Here is an 18,288-nt window from a genome sequence, read left to right as displayed (position 1 = left end):
CCGCCCCGCCCCGCGGACGCCGCGCCGACCTCTCCTGCCGCGCGGACTGGCGCGGGACTAACGGTGAGCGCCCGCGCGGCCCGTCGCCCGTTTGTCTGTCCGGTTGCGGACCCTTAAGATGTTTCCATCGGAAATGTTGTTTCTGATTTCTGCTTTGTGAAACTTGGGCACTTACAATAATCGCAGCGCTCTGTGCAATATTTACTATCTCCTCCAAACCTTACTTTTTTTTTTGAGGCGAGGTCTCGCGGAACCCGCGAAGTTGCCCGGGTTGGGCTCAAACTTGAGATCGCGGTCTCAGCCTCCCGAGAGCGGGGGTCCCGGACGTGCACCCCCGCGCCGGGCTTCTGCTACGTGCCCTGCTCGCGTCGCTGCGTTCCTGACGCTGAACCCGGGGCCTGGAACTTGGTATGTGCTCAAAAAATGCCTAGGAAATGCACGGATACATACAGAAAGCTATAAAGAAGAGGCGGAACGGTAACTACTGTGAACATTTTGCCGTCTTCTCGTTCTAGACACTTTCCTAGTGAAACTTTAGAATTTTCACTAATTCTATTCAGAAATAAAAATGATAACCATTGTATTTGTTAAGCAATTCACGCTAGCTCCATACAACTCCGTAGGTAGTAGGTATCATTAGCCCTGTTTGACAGATCATAAAACTTGGGGGTTGGGGATTTATATCAGCGGCACAGCGCCTGCCTGGCAAGCGCAAGGTCCTGAGTTCAATTCCCAGTACCGGGAAAAAAAAAAAAAAAAAATTATAAAACTTCTAGAGATAACAACTTGTCCAGCAACACAGCCAGCAAAGGATGAAGCTAGAACTTGTCAGACTTCTCTGATGTCCAAGTCCACGCTCTCCAAGGAAGGTACGCGTCTCCTCCCAAAAGACTTGTAGGAGCCGCTTTAAACCTCTTTGGGCGTTATAAATGGAGGGCGTTATACATTGCAGGCTCCGAGGATCTGGGCTCTGCTTAGTTACCATGTGACCATAGAGGAGCGGGATTTGAATGACTCCCCAGGCGGAGGGAGAGGGAGGCAGGCAAGAACTTGAGGGGGTGTTGGGGCTCAGGTGCTGAGTTCCTGCGGTGAAGGCCTCCAAGGAGAGTTTCTCTCTTTCTGTCTTAGTTACCTTTCGCCTTGCCGGGGAAAAAAAACCCCAAAGTTATAGGGGGAAAGATTAATTTAGCTCAGTGTAGATTAACTTAGCTCAGTGTAGAGGTTCCGGCCCATATAGGGCTGGCTCCAGGCAGGGTGGCACGGCAGGACAGTTCATGGCACCTTTCTGCTCCTCTTATGTTGTATCTGGACTGCTGGATCAGACGGCCCCAGGGGCAGAGCAGCCTGCAGAGCAGCCTGGACCTGTTACAGCTCCTGGTCTGGGCCCCCCTCAAAACTAGCAGCTTTCCGAGTCACTCAGTAAATGGGCCGGAGTAAGACACCTGAGTGAGGAATGTGTTGCCTCCAAAATCCAAATAGGCCCATGAGGCCTTGTGCCTCTTTTTCGGTTGTAGGGGAACCAGATGCAACAACTTATCTTACCTTAGAGGGACTATCTCTACATGCCCCACACCGCTGGCCTAGAAATTTCACTGAGGTAGAACCTCGAATCTTTGTTGATTTCCCGTCCTCTGGCTCTCAAAAGCTTTTCTAACAAATCCAGAGTGGTTGCCCCCTCCTGCTCACAGGCCCAATCAGCATAACATCATCAGGGTAACGGACCAGTGTGATGTCCTGTGGGAGAGGAAGGCCATCGAGATCCCTATGGACCAAGGTGTAGCACAGGGCTGGAGAGTTAGTATAACTCTGAGGTGGGACAGTGAAGGTGTCTTGCTGACCAACAAACTGTTTCTGATGGTCCTTATGGGCAGGTACGGAGAAGAAGGCCTTTGCCAGACCAATAGCTGCACACCAAACACCAGGAGATGTGTTAATCTGCTCAAACAAGGAACCCACAGCCGGTACTGCAGCTGCAATCAGAGTCACCACTTGGTTCAGCTTACGGTAATCCACTGCCATTCTCCAAGAGCCTCCTGTCTTCTGCACAGGCCGCATGGGAGAATTAAATGGAGATGTGTGGGGACCACCACCCCTGCATCCTTCAAGTCCTTGATGGTGGCCCCAGTCTCTGCAGTCCCTCCAGGAATGCGATACTGCTTTTGGTTACTATTTTAGCAGGCAAAGGCAAATCCAGTGCCTTCCCTTTGGCCTTCCCAACCATAACAGCCCTCACACTGCAGGTCAGGGAACCAATGTGAGGATTCTGCCAAGTACTAAGCAAGTCTATCCCAGTTATACATTCCAGACAGCAGAAATGATTACAAGATGGATTCAGGGACTTGCTGGACCCACTGTGAGTTGGACCTTTGCTGAAACTCCATTGATCCCTGACCTCCAGAGGCCCCTCCTTGTACTGGAGGGCCCCAGTGACGCTTTGGATCCTCTGGAGTCCGTGTTAGTTCAGAGCCAGTGTCCAGTAGTCCCTGAAATGTCTGATCATTTCGCTTCCCCCAGCGCACAGTCGCTCGGCCAGAGGCCTCAGGTCCCTCTGGGGAGGGATGGGAGGAGGGCTGACCGTGTAGATTTTTGGCACACCCTTTCCCGAGGGGACTTGGCCTGTCTGTCACTCAAAGTGTTCTGGGTCTGGCTGAAACCTGGGAACTGGCTGAGCGGCTGTGATTCCCTGGTACCGTGACTTGAAGCAGGTTTCTGTCCATTTGCCCTTCATTTTTTTCTGTTCTCTAAATCTAGAAGAAATTTAGTAGGCTTCCGTCTGTCTCGCTCTAGGGAACACCGCGGCTGATCAGCCTGCGTGTGGCAGATTACTCTGGTCATTGTTCTGCGTCTGCTGTCCATTGTGGTAAGTGCGCGGGACCTGCCTTTGGGAATTAGATGTTGCCACCTGGCCTCTGCCGCTCCAGGACCCAATCAAGCCCAGTGCCCTTAAATTTCCTAACTGGGTAATCGCGGTCCCCACCCTAAGGTCTGGCATACAGAGAAGAGCAATGACAGGGCCCTTCTGTTTCTCAAGGTGTTAGCGAAGGGTTATTCCACTGTGGAAGATGAGGTTTAACGTGACAGATCCGCTCCAGCATTCCCGTTTCCCTGAGCCTCTGAGTCCCCTCCTCAACGGTAAGCCATGAATATCAGGCATCTCTGGCTCATTCACAGTGGGCCGCCTTTTGATGTACTTGTGCCAACCAGCCAAATACACTATTAACACCTTTCTTTACTCTGTGAGGTTAAGTTCACAGTCCCTGCTTTTAATGGGCCCGTATCAACAAACTCTGCCTGACCCAGGTGTATGTTTTTGCCACCTTTATCCCACGCTCAGACAGTCCATTCCCACACTTGCTCGTTAGGCCTCTGATTACAAGAGTTAGAAAACTCGAGAAGTTCTTCGGGAGCACAGCGGACCTCCTCCTGGGTCACACTGTCTACCTCACCCTTAGGAGCCTTCTGCGATTTGAGCCTGGTTGTGGGCCTAGAGGCAGAAAGGGGTGGTGAGGGTGGGTCCTGAGGAGCGTCAGTGTTGCCCTGCTGGTTTGCCCAGGCAAACTAGAAGAGGCCAACACGGCAGGGGTAGAGGTGGGAATGCCTCTGCTACAGGGGGTGGGGAAATCTCCTCTTCAGGTAAAATAATCTCATTAGCATCTAGGAACTCAGTATCCTCAGCCTCCTCAGGATCTTTCCGCGTCTCCATCCCAGGGCATGGGGTCCCATTCTTTCCCGTCAGTGCCCTCAGCTTTGCTTCAGACACCCTTCAGGGCTGAGCATTAGACTTACGTTGCAGTTCAGCCGGTTGAATCACGAGGGACTGTGTTTAGGTTTCTGCAGTCTCAACAATCTCAGCCTTGTGGCTAAAAAGGAGGAAATTTTCTTTCAGGACACACAGAAACTTTTAAATCTGTTATGTGTGTCTGGAGCTGGGAATGTGAATCTTTGAGCTCCTTGTTTTCCCTTATTAATGTGTGTCCTCACAACCAGGAGCCTTCAGATTTCCTATGGAAGTTTTGAGCTCATTGTTTTCCCTCAGTACTTTTTCCAGGGATGCTAAGAACAACTAGCCAGCATCACGCTTCCTAGTGTGCCAAAGAAATTCAAAATTTAGCCGGGTATAGTGGCACATGCCTGTAACCCCAGCACTCGGGAGGCTGAGGCAGGAGGATCATTGAGAGTTCGAGACCAGCCTGTGCTACAAAATGAGCTCAGGGCCAGCCTGAACTACACAGTGAGACCCTGTCTCAAAGACAAACAAAGGGCTAGGGGATTTAGCTCAGTGGCACAGCGCCTGCTTGGCAAGCGCAAGGTTGTGGGTTTGATTCCCAGTACCGGGAAAAAAAAAAAAAAAAAAAGACAAAAAGACAAACAAAAACAAAAAATTCAAAACTTTCATGTACAGAGTCACTATATTCCTTACATCTCACAAGTGGTGAATTAGGGGAATCAAATGGATCTACATAGTATATTAGTTTAAACAGTTTGGGCCGAGGATTACCAGTATTCCTCCACAGAACCAGAAGGAGAGACCATGGTGTCTTTAGCATTCATCAAATTAGAGAGCCAACTCGAGGAACACCTAAAGCCATTAAAGAATTTCCTCATTATAATTCTGTTTCTTTAGAGCCACTCCTGGTACCCAAATGTGTATCAGTGTTTCACAGGAGAAACGGATATAACACAAGAAATAGAAATGTGTAAGAAGCTACAGGATTGGCTTACGATGGTCGCCCACAGAGTCGGATAAGAAGCGTGCAGAGGGTGTCTGCGTACTGGAGACCGACGGTGTCAGTCCGAGGCCTGGAGCTCACCACGTTGTCCCCCGCAAGTCCGAATCAGGAGGCCGATGGGTCTGTGAGGGAAAGCTGAACAGCCTGCCCTGGAAGCCAGGAGCTGAGGTCCGAGCTGAAGGCAAAGGCTGGAGCTCCTCTGAAGAACACAAGCAGCTCCCTCTTCCTCACTTCCCCTTTATACCACCCGGGTGAGGAGCCTCGGGGGAAGCGTGGTTGAGCTGATTTAGTTAAGCTGCTTTCTAAGCTGCTCAAGTTGACACAGTTGATCGTCACCACACTTCCAGTCTCCTGCCCTGCGGCCCCCTGTCCTTCTCCCCCAGGCAACCGAGTGAGCTAGAAAGCCTCTTCCCCCAGGTGAGTCACAGAACCAGAGCTCTTTTCTCCCCACGCCAGTCATAAACCCTGAGGCTGTTACTCCAGCTTCCCCTGCCTGTCTGTGTGGAAACTGGCCATGAAGACATTCCTGCCTCATACTCATAAGAAGACATGCTGTAACTGAGGGGCCAGAAACGCTGGGTTTCCCACGCCATCTACCTCCATTCACTCACACCCTCTTTTATCCAATCACATTTGCACAGGGCAACCCAGGCTTCATCAAACCTAAGCATGACGTGGGTCCTTCACACTGGGTCTCTGCGTCTTCAACCTGGAGTTCTGTGGTCATGTCAAACTATGCTAGAATAAATATGTTCTGTTAATCTGTTGTCAGTTTATTTCATCAGGACCAACTATCAAACCTGTAAGTCTAGTGTGGTGGTACAGGCCTGTAAATCTAGCATTTAGGGAAGCTGAAGCAGGAGAATCACATGTTCAAGCTCACCTTGGACAACTTAGCAAGACTGTGCAACATTTTTAAAAGGGCTGGAGATATAGCTCAATGGTGGAGCCTCCTTGGGTTCAATCCCCGGTAATGGAAAGACAGTCAAACCCACAGAGAGAAAGTGTGAACTTCCCTACACAGGCATTGTAGGATGGGGAGAAGGGACATTTAGATAGCTCACTGTGGGACGTGCAACGTACACTGCTCCCTGGGGCCCAGAGTGCTTCAGAAGCTCCTCTGTGCTGGAATGCTGGTAGAGCGGCTTTTCCGTGCAGCTGGAGTTGTCCAGGTGAGCCCCAGGGAAACAGAGAAGGACAGTAGAGACCGGAGGGGCAGGGATAGCGAGGGATGCTTGCAGGTGCATTTGTGTGCCCTCGCAGAGGTAGACTCCTAGCCGCCTGCTGTTCGTGTGATGCACTTTTTTAACTCTCCCCACTAGGTTGTGAACGTGATTCTGTGATCAGGAGTGTTCCACCTGTCCCATGAACATTTGCTATCTCTTTTAGAGGACTAATCCTAAGAGCTGACATCGACAGGGCATTTGCTCTTTGCCGGGCACTGTGGTGACTGTTTCAGGCTTTTGCTGGATATGGTTTGAGCATCTCTTTGTTGGGAGGCATACAGGAGGTGGAAGCTTAATCCAACTGTAATATTCGGAGGTGGAAGACTGCGGGGACCTTCAGGGAGAAGCTCCCATGATTAAAAACCCACAGAGCACAATAGAGGGTCCCACAAACATACCCCTTACTTTTCTACTGTAAATTTTGTACTTTAACATAATAATAGCTGGCCATGCATCTCAGCACAGAGATCCTGAGGGATATAGAAGCAAGCTGTGTGTTTACCCACCTGGCACAACAAAAGGTAAGGTGTGTGCATGTGTGCAAAGAACAGTTTTTGCGTATGTTTACCTGAACATCACAGAGAGTACAATACACCCACAGCACTCTACTCTAGGGTTGTTTTATTTATTTATTTTTTTGTCTTTTTGAGACAGGGTTTTGCTATGCAGTCCAGATTGGGCTTGGACTCACTTTGTAGCCCAGGTGGGCCTCAAACTTGCAGCAATTCTCCTGCTTCAGCCTCCCGAGTACTGGGATTACAGCCACGTGCCACCATGCCTGGTTAGGGTTAGTTTTTTTTTTTTAAAGTTCTCTTTTGATTTTTCTGGTACAAGCAGCTAAATTCAATACAATGGCACATGAAAAACCAGATTTGCAAGTTTTGGAGGAGGTCAAAAGTGAATCATCAGATTACTCATGCATGGATGATGAAGATGATCCATTATAGTAAAATACATGCTTTCATCACAGAAGAGCGGTGTGGGTATGCAGTAATAATAAAGATGATGATGATGACGATGACGACTTTGACACTGACCAGAGTGAGCCAGAGTTCCTCTGACAGTAAAATGGAGCAAGAATTGATTGATATATGGGGCTGGGGATTTAGCTCAGTGGCACAGCACCTGCCTGGCAAGTGCAAGGTTGTGAGTTCGATTCCTGGTACCAGAAAAAAAAACAAAAAAAAAAAAAACCAAACAAACAAAAAAAGAATTGATTGACACAAACACAGGGAATGCGACCTCCTTCATTCGGATGACAAAGAAAACAGCAATGTGAGGACACATTTAACTACTCAACATTTGCAAAATGGCCATGCAGTGATGGAATACTCCTAGGTAGAACTAGGTCCAAAAATATAGCGAGGGTCTTGGCAGGGGTGGAAGGTATTGGACAGAACGCCAGCACTGCCATTAGTGTTGGAAACTGTATCCGATGAAATGCGGCAAGACGCTGTGAAATACACAAAGGCTGAAATGCAGGTAAAACATTCTCTGTGCACCAGTAGCCATATTCAAACATGGATTTATCATGACAACTCACTAGCTGGTTTAGACATTTATCCTCAGCCATCAGGTCCTTATTCACATAGTGATAAACTGAACGATGTTGTGAAGAGACCTATTGCTCCCATCTCCTAAAGTAATTGGAATGTGACGTCGGACAGCTGGTTTACCAGCTTCCAATTGATGTTACACTTGCTAACAGAGCACAGGTAGACCAGCACAGGAACAAAGCACAAATTCCAAATGAAGTGTTGCAATTTCCAAACAGAGAATTGTATGGAACAAGCTTTGGATTTCAGAGAGGTTTATACTAGCCTCGTATAAGGCAAAGAAATCAAACTGGTACTGCTGAGGTCAGCATTGCACCCTGATGGAACTATCGATAGGGAAACCTCAACAAAACGGAAGCCTGGGAGTTGGGAGCCGCTGGAGCTGGAGGTTGGTCGTGTGTGAGGGCAGGACAGAGCCGGAGTGGCTCAAGCAATCATTATTGAAAAAAGCACCCTGCCTGGACAATTACAGTCTTTAGTCTCTAGGGAATGTTACCTCTCCTGATACTAACTTTGCAAGAGTGTGAAATAAACGCCCCTACTGTTGCAATCAGTCCTCTTGCCCACCAGGTAAGAGGTAACTCCACCTGAGCCAGCTCTTGTCTCTCGTTTTTATTTTTCTCATACCCACCGCTGCTTGTCTCTGGGGTACAATGAGAGACCAACGAGGTTCCCTTCACCTGAGATGGAAACTTTATACAACAAAACCAGAGTGGAGTAGATGTTGTTGATGAATTGTTACAGGCAGCTGAGTTAGAAATATTATAGGCAGTCAGACAGGGCCAGGCCCTCGAAGGAGCCAATACAGAAGACGAGATACCTTGTCAGTGGAGACTACTTGCTGCAGGCCAGACCTCAAGACAAAGATAAAACAAATGCACCCACACACTTCCCTAGGGAGGGGCCTCAGGGATTGATATTCTAAATAGGTAGCAGTCACCTTAAAAAAGCCAGGAAGAGTCACTAACCCAACCCCCTACAGAAAAGGCCCCTGATCTGTATTCATGGCTGCTGGCTACGTGACTTGCTTCCCCATTTGATCCCGATTTAGTCAATTTTACCTGAACAATTCTTACTGGCTGACCAGGGTTTTGTCCCGCCTCATGCCCAGGTTGTCGTTTCCCATCCCCTCCCACCTTGAACCCGCCTCACCTCATGGTTTTGCTCTATAAAATCCCTAGGAAAGATAGGGTCCTTGGCAACCCGCTCAGGTCCCCTTCTGTCCTTCTTGGACAGAAGCTTTCTTTCCCTCAATAAATATATTCTACTCTTAACCACCATTATGCCTAAAATCCATTCTTCAATTTTAGAGAACACGAACTCGTTCCAGATATCCCTCAGGTTGGGAGTTTCTTTCCCCTGTATCACTATCATGTCATTCGAAACACAGAGCATCGGCCAGCGGTTCATCCTAAGCTTGCGAGGCATAAATAGTTTACAAAGAAATCACAGGTGCAAAATACCATGGAGAAGTTTTCTTAGAGGACTGGGACTGCAGCTCACAAGAGGTCATTCACAGCAGAAGGAGAACAAAATGTTTCTGCCCAGGGAACTACGGGAAAAAATTGTGGTGCACGCTGGTGAGCGGACAGGTGAACAGGTGAGCGCAGCATCCTAAAGACCTACTACGACAACAGGAAAACCAAAGAGATGTCAGCTGTGCCCTGCAAGAAAGACCAGGAAAATAAAACGCACGTGCTATCAGTGTAAGGGATGCTTGTGTACGGAATATGCAGTTGTCACATGTGAAAACTGCTTTGGGTGTGACAGGTGAGGCAAAGGTTATTATTAATATTATTTTTTGAGGCAGGGTCTCACTATATAGTTTAGGCTGGCCTTGAACTCACTATGTGGCCCAGGCTGGCCTTGAACTCACGATCCTCCTGCCTCAGCCTTCCAAGTGCTGGGATTACAGGCAGGCGCCACTACGCCCAGAAACAAAGAATATTTCTTTTCTTTTCTTTCTTTTTTTTTTTTTGTCTTTTGAGACAGGGTCTCACGATGTAGCTCAGGCTGACCTTGAGCTCACTTTGTAGCCCAGGCTGGTCTCGAAATTGCAACAATCCTCCTGCCTCAACCTCCTGAGTGCTGAAATCACAGCCGTGTACCACCACACCTAGCCCCAAAGAATATTTCTGTGGTATATTTTTATTTGCATTTACATTGCAGTTTACATAGGTTTTTATTTCTGATGTCATCTCTTAGGTTTTGTAAACAAGTACACAGCTGATGTGAAAATGTTGACGTCTATTTTAAGCACTCATTATACATTTGACATTTTGTTTTATTGACATCCTATTTTACTATTATTTAGGTGTGATAATTGAAGTAAAGACTGATTTTTGTAGGGTGCTGTTGGTATTTTCACTGTAGTTCATACAGAAATTTATTCTGATGTCATCTCAGGTTTTATAAGCAAGTGTGTAGCTGATGTGAAAATGCGATGTTTATTTTAAATTTGCACTATATTAAGAGTTTGATACTTTATTTTGTTGATGTTTTATGTTCATGTTAACTACACATTGCATAATACAATAAGAATGTTCTGACAAAACAGCAAGGCCACTGAGATGTCAAGTGTGTCCTATAGAAAGACAAGGAAAGCAAAACACGTGTGCTGTCACTGTAAGCCATGCATGTGTATGGGACATGCCGTTGTCATGGGTGCAGACTGCCTTAGCTGTGATAATTGCAGTAAGAGTATGTTTTTGTAAAGTGTTATTGGTATTTTCATTGTAGTTATATAGGAATTTATTTCTGTTGTTGTCTTTTAGACTTTGTACACCAAAAACCAGTCAATGTTGAAAATTTTGATGCTTTTTTTATAAATACCCAATAAATATTAAAAATGCAAAACTTTACTTTTGCGATTTTTTCCTGTTAAGCACTCATTGCTAAATATAATAAAGCTCATAAAATTAAAATGAGGAATTTACTAATAGTCTTTTTTTTTTGTTTTGTTTGTTTTTCTCCGGTACCAGGAACCGAACTCACAACCTTGCGCTTGCCAGGCAGGCGCTTTTGCCGCTGAGCTAAATCCCCAGCCCCGAATTTACTAATAGAAATATTCTAAAGAAGTGTGGGTTTGACACACGCAAGGTTATGCCTCTTTATGACAAAAATATGTTATGCTCTTTTTTTTATTTTTATTTTTTTTGTTTTGTTTTTGTTTTTGTTTTTTTGAGACAGTTCAGTCTGGTCTTGAGCTCACTGTGCAGTTCAATCTGGTCTTGAGCTCACTTTGTAGCCCAGGCTGATCTCAAACTCGCAATTATCCTCCTGCCTCGGCCTCCTGAGTGCTGGGATTACAGGTGTTATGCTCTTTAAATCATGGTGGTTTTATAAAAAAAAAACCAAAACAGTAGTTGTGTGTGGTGGTGCATACTTATCATCCCAGTAATCTGGAAGGCTGAGGCAAGAGGATCCCAAATTTCAGCCCAACCTGGACAATTTAGCAATTTAGCAGTCTTGTCTCAAAATTTAAAACAAAGTTTTTTAAAGGGCTGGAGATGTGGCTCAGTATAAAGGCCCTGGATTCAATCCTCAGTGCCACAAAACTTCATAAATAAAAAAAGGAAAGGCAAGTGAGAAAAGAGGAGCACATGTACGTATGCCCTGGCTCTTGCCATGGGAAGTTCTGCACCATCGCAGGACTCCGTCAACAAAAAATCCAGCACCAGCCGGGTGTGGTGGCACATACCTGTGATCCCAGCGCATAGGAGGCTGAGGCAGGAGGACGGCAGTGAATGTGAGGCTGACCTGGGCTACTTAGTGAGTTCAAGGCCAGCTTGCACTACAGAGGGCAACTCTGCCTCAAAAACCAAGCCAAAACAAAAACGACTATTACCCGATACCTGCCAGCAACCAGGCATCTCCAGGACTAAGGCTAATTTTCAGATTCTCTGGGACAGCTCAGGCCCGAACAGTGTCAGCAGCAAGAATATTCCCTGAAAAAGCAGCTTTGCATTTTTGCGTGGCCCCTCCACCTTGCCACGTGAGCTGTAAGTCAGAGGCCTGTGCTGCTGGCTGGAGCCGCCCAACATGAAAGCTCATAGAGCTTTTGCCTGGACGTGGCCAGAGACGGCTCATCCTTCTAGATCACTCCCTGCGGCCACGGGAAGGAAGCAGGGCTCTCTGTAGGTCAGCTCCTCCGTTACTCACAGCATTCTCCAGGACTTGCATCACTTGGTAGCAGCACTCGACCCCCAACCCTCTCTGTCTGCTCATTTCAGCCACTGTCCATCCTGCACCCGCTAGGCCCGATCAGGCACAAAGCCGGCCTTGGTGGGGAGGAAAAGCTGTGTCCAGAGCTGCTCCTGATCCCGGTGCCAGAGGCGCTGTGCCAGCAGAACCCAGATCCAAGGGAGGTGAGGGCTTCAATCTGTTGCTCTGCCCTGCATTTCTCCGGGGGCCCGCCTCTCTGCTGGCCCCCACAGGCTGCTGCCTGGGTTTCTCCGGTGGTTTGTGCCTCGGAGGTGGCTCTGCAAGGGTAGATCTTACGCAAAGCCCAGCCACAGCCAGGCGAGGGCCGGGAGGGCCCAGAAACCGCAGCAACTGGGCTGTCTAGTGTTTGTGTGTGTGGGGGGGTTGTTTCTAAGCGACATTTAAAAATAACTTTTGCAAAAGTAATCCATGGCCCTTGTTGAAATTCAGAAAAGCAGAAATAAAATAAAATCACCAAGTGAAACTCCACCAACATTTTGGGAACGGAAACTGGTCTGCATCTTTTTAAATTTGAAATCTATTGCAGGCATGCTCATCGTAAGTTTTTAAAATTTTACATTTAGTTCAAAGGGAAATCCTCTCCTGCGTCAGGGCCCTCCCTCACCAGTGAATCCACCGCTCAGAAGCAACCCCTGTGAAACTGTTTGGGGTGGATCCTTCCAGAGCTTTTCTTCTTTGACTCTGTCGGCAAATGGGGTGAGATATTTTCATCAGCCCACACTCGCCTCACACTTTGCCGCAGACTTTTGGAGAGGGCGGGATCGTACCGTCTGAAAGGCAGCAGAGGGGTGATTTTATCAGTTCTACAAGTCTCTGGAGCTGCAGATGGGCCAGCCAGATGGTTTCACGGTGGGCAGTTCCCATGACCAGCAGGCTCAGCACCTTGTCAAGCTGTGGCCTGAAAATGTAGGGCCCCAGCCCACCATGGACAGGGCAACTGTGTCGTTCAGGCTTTTAAACCACAGCGCTCCCGGGCAGACGCCAGGTGCCTCCCTCCTGTCCTCGCTGAGCCCATGGGGGACGACAGCCCTCCTTCCCGTCGGGAACCGCCGAGCACTGTGTCAGGGCTCGGGCACATGAGGGCTGGAGCACTGTGCCCCCTCGTCGTTGGTCTCTCTTCTTCTGCCACACTGAAGCGCCCCGCTGACATGCGGCCACCACGGGGGGTGTGTGTGTGTGTGTGTGTGTAACAGCTTTACTGCGATATAGTTTGCATACCAAACATACAGTTCGCCCATTTAAAGAATATAATCCGGTGGCTCTTGGTATATCCCCAGAGTTGTGCAACCATCACCACAAGCAGCTCTGGGACGCTCACATCACACCAAGAGTGAGGCCCCCCCCCCAGGGGCAGCCAGTCCCTGCTCTCCTCAGTTCTCTTCCACACTCCGGGCAACACTCACCCACTTTCTGTCCTTACGAATTTTCCTATTCTGGGCATATTATATAAATGAGGTCTTATAACATGTTGTGTCTTGTGCCTGGCTGCCTTCACTGTAATGATTTAATGTGTGTGTGTGTGTGTGTGTGTGTGTGTGTGTTTGGTACCGGAAATCGCACTCACGACCTTGCTCTTGCCAGGCAGGCGCTGTACCACTGAGCTATATCCCCAGCCCCATTGTAATGATTTAAAAGCACATGCCGGGACTGGGGATATAGCTCAGTGGCATAAGCGCCTGCTTGGCAAGCAAAAGTCGTGAGTTCGATCCCTGGTACCGCAAAAAATAAATAAATAAAATAAAAGCACATGCATGTTGGGGCATGTGTCAGTACTCCACTACCGGTCACTGCCTAACAACACGCCATGGTAGGGGAGACATACGGTCAGATTTGAATTACTCATCACTGAAGCCATTTGGGTTATTTCCACATTTGGGCCCTTATAAGTAACGACGCAGTTAATATCCATGTCTGTGTGGGCTTATATTCTCATTTCTCCTGAGCATATACCTAGGAGTAGAGTGCTGGGTTATATAGTGATACAAACAAGCTAATAAGCCCACAAAAAGGCACTCAATATCAGTAGCCGGTAAGAAAACGCAAGTGAGCAATACAAACCCAGCCAGGGGTACACCTGTGACCCCAGCTACTCAGGAGGCAAAGGCCAGCCGGGGCTACTTAAGGAGACTTTGTCTCAAAATAAAATTTAAAAAGAGCTGGGGATGTAGCTCAGTGCTGAAGAGCTTGGCTGGCGTGTGTGAGGCTCTGGCTTCAACCCCTTGTACTCCTGTATATTAAACAACAAAAAAAGAGCTCTGTTTCCTTCCTGCGAGTGCAGGAAATGATCTTCCAGAAGGACAAGCCATAGTCTGGTCAAGTCCAGGCAAAAATGCACACAAAAGTCCCATCAGCTTTTACGTCGGGCAGCTCCAGCCAGAGGCGTTTGCTTCTGAGTTCACAAGGCAGATGGAGTGGCCTTAAGCAGGAGCGCAAAGCCAGAGCTGAGGGTGTAGCGTAGCCTTTGGAGCATAAGACTAATTTTGTCACCAAGGCACAAACATTCTTTAGGGTATTTCTATTGATGAATTATTAATTTTAATTTTATGAGTTTTATTATATTAAACAGGAAAAATACTTAACAGGAAAAAATCCCAAAAATAAAACATTGCGTTTTTAATATTTATTGGGTATTTATCAAAAGCGTCAAAATTTTCAACATTGACTGGTTTTTGGTGTACAAAGTCTAAAAGACAACAACAGAAATCAATTCCTAGGGGGTGGGGATTTAGCTCAGCAGCACAGCACCTGCCTGGCAAGTGCAAGGTTGTGAGTTCAATTCCTGGTATCGGAAGAAAAACAAAAACAAAAACACACACACAAAAGAAAGAAATTCCTGTATAACTACAACGAAAATACCAATAGCACTTTGCCAAAAAAATATCTTTACTTCAATTTCTAACATCAGGCAGTCTGCACCCATGACAACAGTATGCCCCGTACACTCGCATGGCTTACACTGACAGCACATGTGTTTTGCTTTCCTGGCCTTTCTGTCAGACACACTTCACATCTCAGTGCTCTTGCCGTCTTGTCAGGATGTTCTTATATTACTGTGTAGTTACATTAAATTTTTGATATGTATTGTGCATTTGGAACAGACATCAACATTTTCACGTCAACTACATACTTGCTTACAAAACCCAAAAGATAACATTAGAAATAAAGTCCTATATGAACTACAACGAAAATACCCATAGAACTCTACCATAAAAATAAGCTTTGCTTCAACTGTCACACCCAAGGCAGTCTTCACACATGCAACTGATAGCATGTGATTTTTTTTTTTTTTTTTTTTTGGTCTTTTTGAGACAAGGTCTCACTATGCAGTTCAGGCTGGCCTTGAGCTCTCTCTGTAGCTGAGGCTGGCCTTGAACTCACAACGATCCTCCTGCCTCAGCCTCCCGAATGCTGGAATTACAGGTGTGTGCCACCACGCCCGGCTCCTGATCTTTCTTGCAGGGCACAGTTGACATCTTTTTTGTTTCCCTGTTGTTGTAGCAGGTCTTTGGGATGCTGCACCTGCCTGTTCACCTGTCAGCTCACCAGCGTTCTCCACAATTTTTTCACTTAGTTCCCGGGGCAGAAACATTATGTTTTCCCTCTGCTGTAAATAATGTCTTATGAGCTCCAGTCCCAGGCCTCTAAGAAAATTTCTCTGTGGTATTTTGCACTTGTGATTTTCTTTGTAAACTATTTATTCCACGCAAGTTTAGGATCAACCACTGGCCGATGCTTTGTGTTTTGGATGACATAATAGTTGCCGCACAACTCATCAACAACATCTACTCCACTTTGGTTTTGTTGTAGAAAGTTTCCATCTCAGGCTTCCGTTTTGTTGAGGTTTCCCTATCAATAGTTCCATCAGCGTGCAATGCTGACCTCAGCAGTACCAGCTTGTTTTCTTTGCCTTATACGAGGTCAATATAAATCTCTCTGAAATCCAAAGCTTGAACCACACAATTCTGTGTGTGGAAATTGCAACATTTCATTTGGAATTTGTGCTTTGTTGCTGTGCTGGTCCACTTGTGCTCTGTTAGCAAGTGTAACATCAATTGCAAACTAGTAAACCGGCTGTCCAGTGTCACACTGCAATTAGTTTGGGAGATGGAAGCAACAAGTCTGCTCACAACATCATCTGATTTATTACTACATGAATAAGTCTTTGCATCTACAAGGGCATACATTTTTATGTCATATTTTGACCCATCGCTTTTCAGTAAGTCATTTACATTCCTGCGATCACCATAAGAAATCCCTGCTAAGTACAGCTGGCCTGTGAATGCTTTCAGTTCAGCTGGTGAGTTGTCATGATAAATCCATGTTTGAATATGGTTGTTGGTGCACAGAGAATGTTTTACCTGCATTTCAGCCTTTGTGTATTTCACAGCGTCTTGCAGCATTTCATCGGATACAATTTCCAACACTAATGGCAGTGCTGGCGTTCTGTCCAATACCTTCCACCCCTGCCAAGACCCTCGCTATATTTTTGGACCTAGTTCTACCTAGGAGTATTCCATCACTGCATGGCCGTTTTGCAAACGTTGAGTAGTTAAACGTGTCCTCACATTGCTGTTTTCTTTGTCATCCGAATGAAGGAGGTCGCATTCCCTGTGTTTGTGTCAGTCGGTTCTTGCTCCATTTCACTGTCACAGGAACTCTGGCTCACTCTGGTCAGTGTCACAGTCGTCATCATCGTCATCATCGTTGTTATCGCTGCATCCCCACACCGCTCTTCTGTGATGAAAACATGCATTTTACCGTAATGGATCACCTTCATCATCCATGCATGAGTAATCTGATGATTCACTTTTGACCTCCTCCAAAACTTGCAAATCTGGTTTTTCACGTGTCATTGTGCTGAATTGGGATACTTCTACCAGAAAAATCAAAAGAGAACTTTTTAAAAAAAACAAAAACAAACCCTGGAGCGGTGTGGGTCTATCAGACCCTCTGTGATGTTTGGGGAAACATACGCAAAACCAGTTAGATGGCACATAAAGGTGTGTCCAAATCTATTTTGCCACTTTCGCACAGGTGCACTCCTTGCCGTTCAGCATACCAAGTGGGTAAACACATAGACTGCTTCCTGTATCCCTCAGGAAAAGGCACTGAGAATCACAGCTGGTTACTAGAAAGCTACAATTTTACCGCGGAAAAACGATGGGTCCTCTGGACCCAGGCTTATGCCCTGAGGCCTAGGTAGAACACGTGGGAAGACTTAGCATGTTTGAGGACCTGGGTTTGATCTCTGACACTGAATCAGGAGGGAAAAAAAAGGGAGAGAAAGAAAAGAAAAAATTTTTTAAGGAATATGCTTGCTTCGAACCTTGGTGAGGCCTTGAGGATACAGCATTGTGTAAAGAAGACACCATCACCTGTCCCTCTGGAACTGACATACTACGCAGGGCCCACTCTGCTCCCAGGAGGAAGCCACGCGTACCTACTGGCTGCAGTGGGCTGGGGAGATGAATGCGAGAGCCGTGGAGTGACCAGCGCCCAAGGAGAACTCCTGTGGTGAGCGCTGTGAGACGTGGGGATTACTGATACCCTTGGAGTATCACAGCATCCCCGTCACTATACTCTTGCCGTATAACACATTTGATCTTCCGTGTTTAAGAAATCTTTGCAGAATGAATAAATTTAATCCTCACAGCAAATCTGCGAGGTAGCTACAATTATCACTTTATTACAGGGATGAGCAATCAAAGCCCGAGAGAGGTGACTTTTCCGCATCACACACCCTAGGCAGAGCTTGGCTTCTCCAAGCTCACATACAAGTCTGTAGGTTCACCCACTGTATCCGTTTCTTCCCTCATTTACTTATTTGGGTTTTTTGAGACAGCGTCTCACTACGCAGTTCAGGCTGGCCTTGAAGTTACTATGGACTCCAGGCTGGCCTCCAACTCATGCCAATCCTCCTGCCTCAGCCTCCCAAGTGCTGGGCTTACAGCCACGTGCCACGGCACCGCATTCTGTATTGATTTCCTTCTTTTGCTGCAACAACTTTCTACAAATTTAGTGGTTTAGGAAAACACAAATTGATTGTCTTAATATTTTGGAGGTCAGAAGTCCTCAAATCAAGGTGTCAGATACCTTGTGCTTCTTTTTGGAGGTTTCAGGGTAGAACTGGTGCTATGGTTTGGGGCTTATTTTGCAAGGGGAACAATATAATACAGGACACATATTTTATAAGATTATTTATAATAGTCACCCAAAAAAATGATATACAAAAGAGTGCAGGAAATCTGTCCACACACTGAGACCAAGGAATCCAGCCGAGGGCCTGAATCCCACAGAAACGTCCTGCATGAGTCCAGCTGAAGGCCTAGAGCTCATAACAATGCCTCCCACGAATGAAACTCGAGGCCCAGAGCCCACGACAACGTCTCATGCAGGGCTGTTTCACGGATCTGTGCTGGGAAGGCCCAAAGGTCAGTGGTGGAATCTAGGAAGTCTGTGCCAGCGGGATGAAGGATCTGTGCTAGCAGGCTGAGGGATCTGCACTGGAGCCAGGAAGCAACGCTTGGAAGAAGCAGAGCTCCCCCGGAAGGT

At 47.0% G+C, this 18,288-nt stretch overlaps 1 protein-coding gene and 1 long non-coding RNA gene across 7 annotated transcripts in view; one reads left to right on the top strand and one right to left on the bottom strand.

The window, feature by feature from the left end:
• Nucleotides 1-5,491, bottom strand: part of Eef2k (eukaryotic elongation factor 2 kinase) — a 56,936-nt gene extending 51,445 nt beyond the window's left edge. Inside the window, exons 1-2 of one of the 3 annotated variants that reach the window (XM_013504852.1) lie at nt 4,723-4,811; nt 3,787-3,860 (exon numbers count right to left, since the gene is read on the bottom strand). The gene's annotated coding sequence lies outside the window, so the exon portion shown is untranslated. Of the gene's footprint in view, nt 1-3,786; nt 3,861-4,722 lie in introns of all 3 variants that reach the window. The other 2 variants (XM_005405080.2, XM_005405081.2) reach the window with 2 other exon arrangements.
• Nucleotides 1-5,491, top strand: LOC102016281. 4 transcript variants are annotated; one of them, XR_001231285.1, is made up of 6 exons: nt 1-63; nt 238-408; nt 1,872-2,004; nt 2,788-2,860; nt 3,032-3,132; nt 4,625-5,491. It is a non-coding gene; the product is annotated as an uncharacterized LOC102016281 (long non-coding RNA). The 4 variants fall into 4 exon arrangements; XR_264071.2 differs by adding an exon at nt 777-869 and having other exon boundaries at nt 7-408; XR_264072.2 differs by having other exon boundaries at nt 7-408.
• Nucleotides 5,492-18,288: the final 12,797 nt, after the last annotated feature.

This window comes from Chinchilla lanigera, unplaced genomic scaffold, assembly GCF_000276665.1.
Source record: "Chinchilla lanigera isolate Chin_1 unplaced genomic scaffold, ChiLan1.0 scaffold00092, whole genome shotgun sequence".
Lineage (NCBI taxonomy): Eukaryota > Metazoa > Chordata > Mammalia > Rodentia > Chinchillidae > Chinchilla > Chinchilla lanigera.
Note: the sequence above shows the minus strand (reverse complement) of the source record. Positions and strands in the feature narration are given on the sequence as shown.